The sequence below is a fragment of the Lytechinus variegatus genome, chromosome 3, assembly GCF_018143015.1.
Source record: "Lytechinus variegatus isolate NC3 chromosome 3, Lvar_3.0, whole genome shotgun sequence".
Taxonomy (NCBI): Eukaryota; Metazoa; Echinodermata; class Echinoidea; order Temnopleuroida; family Toxopneustidae; genus Lytechinus; species Lytechinus variegatus.
The window spans coordinates 68,180,056-68,187,285 of NC_054742.1; positions in this window are offsets into that span (position 1 = coordinate 68,180,056).

Sequence of the window (7,230 nt, forward strand, 5' to 3'; positions counted from 1 at the left end):
AAATTTTAGGTAATAGCCTTTTTTTTTTGCTTGTCAAATTTACCAGACCCGTGTCCCCCTACCTTTTGGGAGAGATTTCCGCCCCTGTATACGCCTGTAGTTCTAATAGCTTACAGGTGAAATTATTAATATTATTTTTTGGATGTTGACGTTAAAGGTTGGTCCCATTTACATCTGCAGACGTAAATGACCATATCTGACTGATAATTAAAAAATGAAAGTTTGAATAATGTCGGACAAACAATAATAAGATAGTTATGATTTTTCTAAAGTTGTAAAAATCGGAAATCGCTGTACCCATAGAGACTCAAAATTCGCCCCATTTGTGAGTGAGTGCAAGTCAAGGACTACTCTTCTACTGAATTCTTCAATATATAAAATGTCTTAGATGTCATTTTTTTCAAAAGTTTTACTTCAAATTATATTTTTCTTTCATAATGACATAAAACATACACACAAATACCCAAGGTTTTAAGAATGTTATAAGTTTTATAAAACGATGATATAAGTATCGTATTTTGTTCGTATGATTGCCCAATCTTTGCAAATGTAAGGTCGTTACTTTTGTTCATTTTTGTAATTATATTTTGTATTTGTATTTATGTATTTTTGACTTGTATGTGAATGGAAAGAAAAGAAATGAAGTAAATCAATAAATCAAATCAAACATTATACTATCTGGGTTATATTTTGATTACTGCCCTGGGGAATATAGGTATCACTGAAAGAGGAAACCAAAAAATCCTAATAATGAAGTACATGGCCTATTGGAAAGCTGTCTTGCCCCTTGTCATAATTTATTCACCAAGTTGCCGATTTGAAATCTAAATCTTTGGGATCTAAATTCTAAAGCAGCCACATTCTGGTTTTTTTTCTTCTTATTTTTCTCCTTTCCCACATTTTTTTAAAAATAAAGTTTGGATTCACCTCTAACATAATGATACATGTCTATAGCAAAAAAAAAATATCAATTACTACTCTACGCCCAGACAATTTTATTATTGTACCTCTAAAAGGAGGGGGCACGGGCCGGTTGTGCCCCCTCCTTTTAGAGGCACAATATATAAAATTTGTAATGTAAATATGCCGCTCTAAGACAAATGTGTCCCCCTCCCCTTTAAAGCGACAATCAATTTTTTTTTGGTTCGTCCGAAATTTTCCTCGGGAAAATGTGCCCCCCCCCCCATTTCGAAAATCCCGGATCCGCACCTGCGCCCAGAATATTCATATCACTATCGTTTTGTCTTGTTTGTGGGAGGGGTTGGGTTGTGCAAATAAGTGAAACTCTTAAATGTCACAAATATCATGAATATCTGCTTTACATTCGACTATTCATATTGTTTTTATGTGCTTATTGTTTGTATTTATTGTAATATGTATTTTTTACTTGTTTGCGGGGCCCCAAGAAAAACAGTGCTTAGTCCACTGACGGGGTTACCCTGGGTAAATGAAACGAAATTAATAGATAAATGATAGAAATTTTTGCTTTTCTTTATTTTTTATAAATGAACTTTTAGTTGGGGAGGACTCGACCATGTCGACCTCTTGGTTTCAATACACATTGCGACAAACGACGGTACGAGTGCGCATACATTGAGATTTTTTGGTGATCAAGATGGCGCTGTGCGATTATTGATGGTTGAGCAGTATCGAAGTTCTATGTTTTGAACTTGTGTGAATGATGCGAGCGGGTGGGCCTTTGAGAGCAACAAGTTTTTCAGCTCTCGCCACGAGTGCCGTCTTTCTCACATAATTCAACACCTCAAAATGGCAAGTTTATTCCATGTAATTTATTGTCCTCTAGGCCAAATAGATAAATTTATAGAAGGAGCAAACATGATTACAAAAATCCTTAAATATTGGTTTCTATTGTTAACAAAGTAAATGTATTAAATGTATAACTTAATAAACATATGCTGTATAGTAATGAAAACGAAAAGAAATCATTGAACATTTGATATTCAGAAAATGCCGGAAAGTAGATGACTATTAATTAGTTTTGTTTGAAAAATCTGTTTGATACAGACATATATGAATTGTGATTATGCGTCAGGGACCTATTTTTGGCGTCTACATCAGGTGCCCGTAATAGCAATCATCGTATAGGATCCATAGTTGCATTAGGGTACGGATTAATCGCTGAACTTTGTATTACGGGACCCAGGACGTCCAAGGCTGGAAATATATATTTACCAACTCAATACTGTTTGGTTGAAAGTTGGGGGCGCTGTGCATTTTCGCAGAAAACGGAAGACTGAAACTACAGTGATAACCTTGATTCTAAGTTCAGTTTATGAGCATTTGATTAATAACAATTTCGTGAAAGAATTAAACAGTTTATTTGTTTCATTTTTTTCAATCCCATAGAATGCCCGTTACGTTGTAACACGAAGTATGTGCGTAAAATCCCAGTCAAGTTCTTGGAAATGTCCGGTTCTTCGGAGGTGAATTTGCGACTTTAAGGATACAAATAGACAAAGACAGCGGTGGATCCATAATTTAGGAGAGAGGGGCCCCAATTATCATATTTGCCAACTCTTTCTTCAAATTCTAACGAGCCCCCCCCCAAAAAAAAGGGTTCATCATTCAAAACACAGGCATTTCCCTCCCTGCACAGTAAAAAAAAAATATGCAACGCTGTTTACTATATGAACCTTACAGTAATTGTTTAAACAGTTTAAACAAGTGTTTAAATCTTAAGCAACAAAGTTTAATTTTCAATATCTAATCTTCAATAAATCATACATGATTGTTTAAACGGTTAAACAAATACTGTAAGGTTCATATGATATAGTAAACAGCGTTTTTACTGTGAGGGGACCAAACATTTTCTTACGCACTATTCTATTTAAAAAATGATGAAAAAGGGCGGCTCCACCCGCTGAATCCTAGATAGAGAAAAAAAAATCCTTGATTGTGAAACCAAAATATTGAATTTAAAAAAAGAAATGAAACCTTTGGAACAAGATAGCTTGTGTGAAAACAGAAAATCAAAGAAACAAAGCAACGGAAGTTTGAAAAAATCGGACAAATAATGAGAAAGTTATGAGCATTTGAATATTGCGATCACTAATGCTATGGAGATCCTCGAATGGGCAATGCGAGAAATATGTGTGATGTCACTTGTGAACAACTCTCCCCATTACTTCAGTATATATTTCACTTAAATTGCCTCTTTTATGCAGCCTGATCAATAGATCATGTGTTCCTTCTATAGGAGGGCATGTAATACAGATTTTTAAAGAATACATCATGGATAAAGAGTTTGCATCACCATAAGAAAAAGAGAGAGAGACAATTTGAGGTTATTTTATAGTCAATCAAAGGGAAAGTAGCTCACATGTGACATCATACACCCTTGTCGCATTGCCAATAGGAAGATCTCCATGGCATTAGTGATTGCATTATTCAAATGCTCATAACTTTCTCATTATTGTCCTTTTTTTCTCAAACTTTCTTTGTTCTTATTCTTTGATTTTTCTGTTTCGACACAAGCCTATTTGTTCCATAGGTTTCATTCCCCTGTATACAGCGGAAGGAGGTATATGGATTTACTCGTTGTCGAGGGAAGGGGTAGGGGAGGGGGATGGAGTGAGATAGGGACAGCTGATAGGTTTTGATAGTGGGGAGGGGGAGAGGGCTGGTTATGGACACGCACATAAAACAAAACACGTTAATGTACATTGTACATTGTACAAAGTGGGGTCTGAAGCCTGTAGCCCCCTCCCCACTTAGCTGGTTCCGTGATCCATGTAAGAATAATAGAGAGAGAGAGGGGGGGGGGGGGAGGGGTCTTCATGTAATAATTTTTATCAACCATGTTAACGAGTGGGCTTTGGCACCAATGGTTAGTTCCAAATCAACTCAGTGTAGCAACTCCCTGTTTTTATCCATGTCTTTTCAAATCATAAAACCTTTGTGAATTGCACCCTATAAACTGCCGGTGTGAATCAAGGAAGTGGGCGCGGAGCAAACACGGGGAATTTACTCCCTTTCCTTTCCCCAAAATGTAAACAATATTATGAGACTTTGGGGGATCTTTTGGGGGCACTTTGATCCTTTTTTTTATTACGAACACCCTCTCTTTGGGGGGGGGATGGGAGAGGGCTGGTCAAAAATATCATCTAACAAAATATCCGCCCTTGTACATTGCACAATCCTCATCATGACGACAATTTAAATTATGGGGATGACGACATTTCATCATTATTGGAAAATCAGTTTGTGGTTTTCATCGAAATTGGAAATCAGAATCAATTCTGATTCATTTTCTACCCCAATACTATGATTTTCATTTCTACACCCGCATTGATGGTAATCCTTTCCTGGAATCGAATCTTGCGTTGAAGTGTGAGAGTACCGCCAGGGCCAAAATGTATATGCCGTGGATCATACTAAAGTTTCGTCCGTCATTAATTTCAGAAAGTCTCTCAGCTTTTCTTCCGGTGATAATTAAACTAATTAGCAATGGTGGTTTATACTTCTCGCTTACGGTGTAGATGGTGTTCCGCCGTATTATAGGCCTACCTCTATTGTCTAGCCATGGATCTTAATGTGCACTTTAAACCAAGGAATAATTAGTACAATTTTGAGTGGACAAAAAATCTCATAGTATTCTGAAACAATATCCCTATTATAACGGCCCTTACCCTGATAATTTTAAGTAATAATTACCGACAATAACCCTGATATTTTAAGGTAGGGGTTATTGTCCAGGTTCAATGTTTATTTTTCTCAACATAAATACAATATAGAATATGTGCAAGCATGAAAATGACATGTATAAGAGAAAAAAGGAAACTACTGAAAGTTTATTTTTCTAGTTGTAGTTCCCATCAGTATAAATTACGGTAAATGATGGCAGTTGCATGAACCAATGCACTGTTTATCAACGAAAAAAATAATGAATTTCATTCATGCAGTTTACCCAACGTGCACTTGAAACTAAATTTATATAAATTTTGTAAGTACATTCTGCTTTTTTTGGCATTTGGCGCAGCCAAACTGAGAATAGAGGGTAATCTGCCTTTATGGGGAGGGGGGTAGAGAACACACACCCTTCTAGTCTAAGATTCCCACCAGCAAACCACCGAACCCCGTCAAAGCTTGGCTCTATTCCTCAAATGTCTTGGCTCTATTCCTCAAAGGTCTATATCAGTGAGTCAGCTTTCTGCTGACTGACTCAGTCCCTGAACATTGAGGTATATAACTATCTGGCATGGACCATGTTAGGGCGGCCATGGAATGCGTATTTCCTGGCTCCTAGAGCATACACTCCTTGCAATTTACAAGGCGCTTCTTTCACCCCCCCCCCTCCCATGCCCTCCCTCTCCCTCACACCCTCTTGCAAAAGGGACCGTCTCATAAAGTCATTCTACAGACGCGTCGCATACAAATTGTCGGAAACAATTAATTTATGTTGAAAAGGCTTCCTCTATAATATACACAGTGAAGAAAGTGCACGGAACAAAAGAAAAAAATATATATGATTTGTTTTATTTAAACGAAGAACATGTTTATTATGACTGAGACCAGGGGGCGATTTATGAAAGGACTTGTCGGACATTTTATCCGATACCAATTTGTCCGACAGTTACCATAGGAACAGTGCCTCTCAGCCAATCGGAATCAAGGAAAGATGTCAGATCTGACAACTTGTCGGATGAAAATATTGATGAAACGCTCCCCCGATCTCAGTCGTTAGGAGCGTAATTCCAGGGACTCGTTAGCACAGGATATTCTAATCCTACTATGACCTGATAGTAAAGAGTCATAGAGGCACCAGTCATTTCCAGCTTGAAAACGTTAAGATCGAGAAATAATCAACAATTAAACGTAATAACAATATAAAGAAACAAAAGTCAGGGGTGTGTTTGGGATATTCTATGACGCGGTGAAGGAGTAGGAGCCTATAATAAAAAAAAAGTGGGAGACCATTTTTGTCGAGACACAAAATAAACAAGCTATACATATAAGTAGATCTACAAGAAGGCTATCTATTATACCACCCCCTTATAAGACAGACCTGATGGTTGTGATTTTTGCATGGCCGACGCCCTCCCCCTCCTCTCAAAAATGTTTCGAGTGGCCCCTCAGATTAAAAAAAAACCTCTGTGAAGGTAAAAATACATTTGAAGGGATGTCTTCTTTGTTATTCGCGCTGTAAACATTGTCGTGATATTTTCAGGTTGAGAATAGTGTAAATCTTTTTTAATAGGAAGGGGAGGGGAGCAAGAGAGAGGGGATAGGGGGAGGGGAGAGAGAAAGAGAGCTAGGGGTACATTCTCTCACATTGTCAGATTTCATCGTACCCCGATGATATCCTCTACTACCGCAATTCAAAAAACTTTTGAAGATGATCCCTGAATATAAGTGTACAAGGGGAGGGGAATGAGAGGATGAAGGGGGGGGGGGGGTCGAGCTCGTCGTCGAGTCACCAGAACTTGTGGATATGTACCGTTCATAACACTGACTGTCCCAACTCCTCAGTATACGTAAACGGAAACGTTTTCATTACCTCTCCCTGGCAATGTCGGGACCCAGGGCTGACTCTTTCCACAGCTAGCAAGCCTGACTCGAGAGAAAGAAAACATTCACTTGCCTCCGTCAATTCCAAAACCTCTTCGAACACATTGTGATCCCGATATTTTCTGATCTGGACCAAAATTTATAGTGCGTTAATGTTTACATTGGATATTACCATTATTATGATGAAAAGGATTTTAAGTTTGCAAATAACTGGATGTGAATAGCGTTCATTCTCTCTGGAAGATTTGATTCTCAAATATTTGGAAAATGGATTCATTGATCATTATTTTATAAAGAGAGGTAAGAATCTGGTTTGGTCGAAATTATATTTTTATCCAATTTCCTCAGTAATTTTAAATAAATTGGTCCGACCGATTTATTTTGTAAGCCTTCATTTGCAACGCTTTTGTTTTATGACTAGAAGCAGTATCCATATTACTTACTGCATCAGGTCCACTTTGATTTAGGAGTAAATTATTAATCCATATTGTTAGTTTCGCTCATTTCATTCAATTATTCATGCATTCACAATCTATTTAACAATAGTTTAAAATTGACAAGCTGCGTCTGATCTGCCATAATTTATGTGACTTCATTTTGCAATTATTAAATTCTTACAACTTTTCAAAGTGTGTCCGAGATCGGGAATATCCAACATGAACGTGGACATTAAGATCCATCATGTGCACGAGGTAAATAACA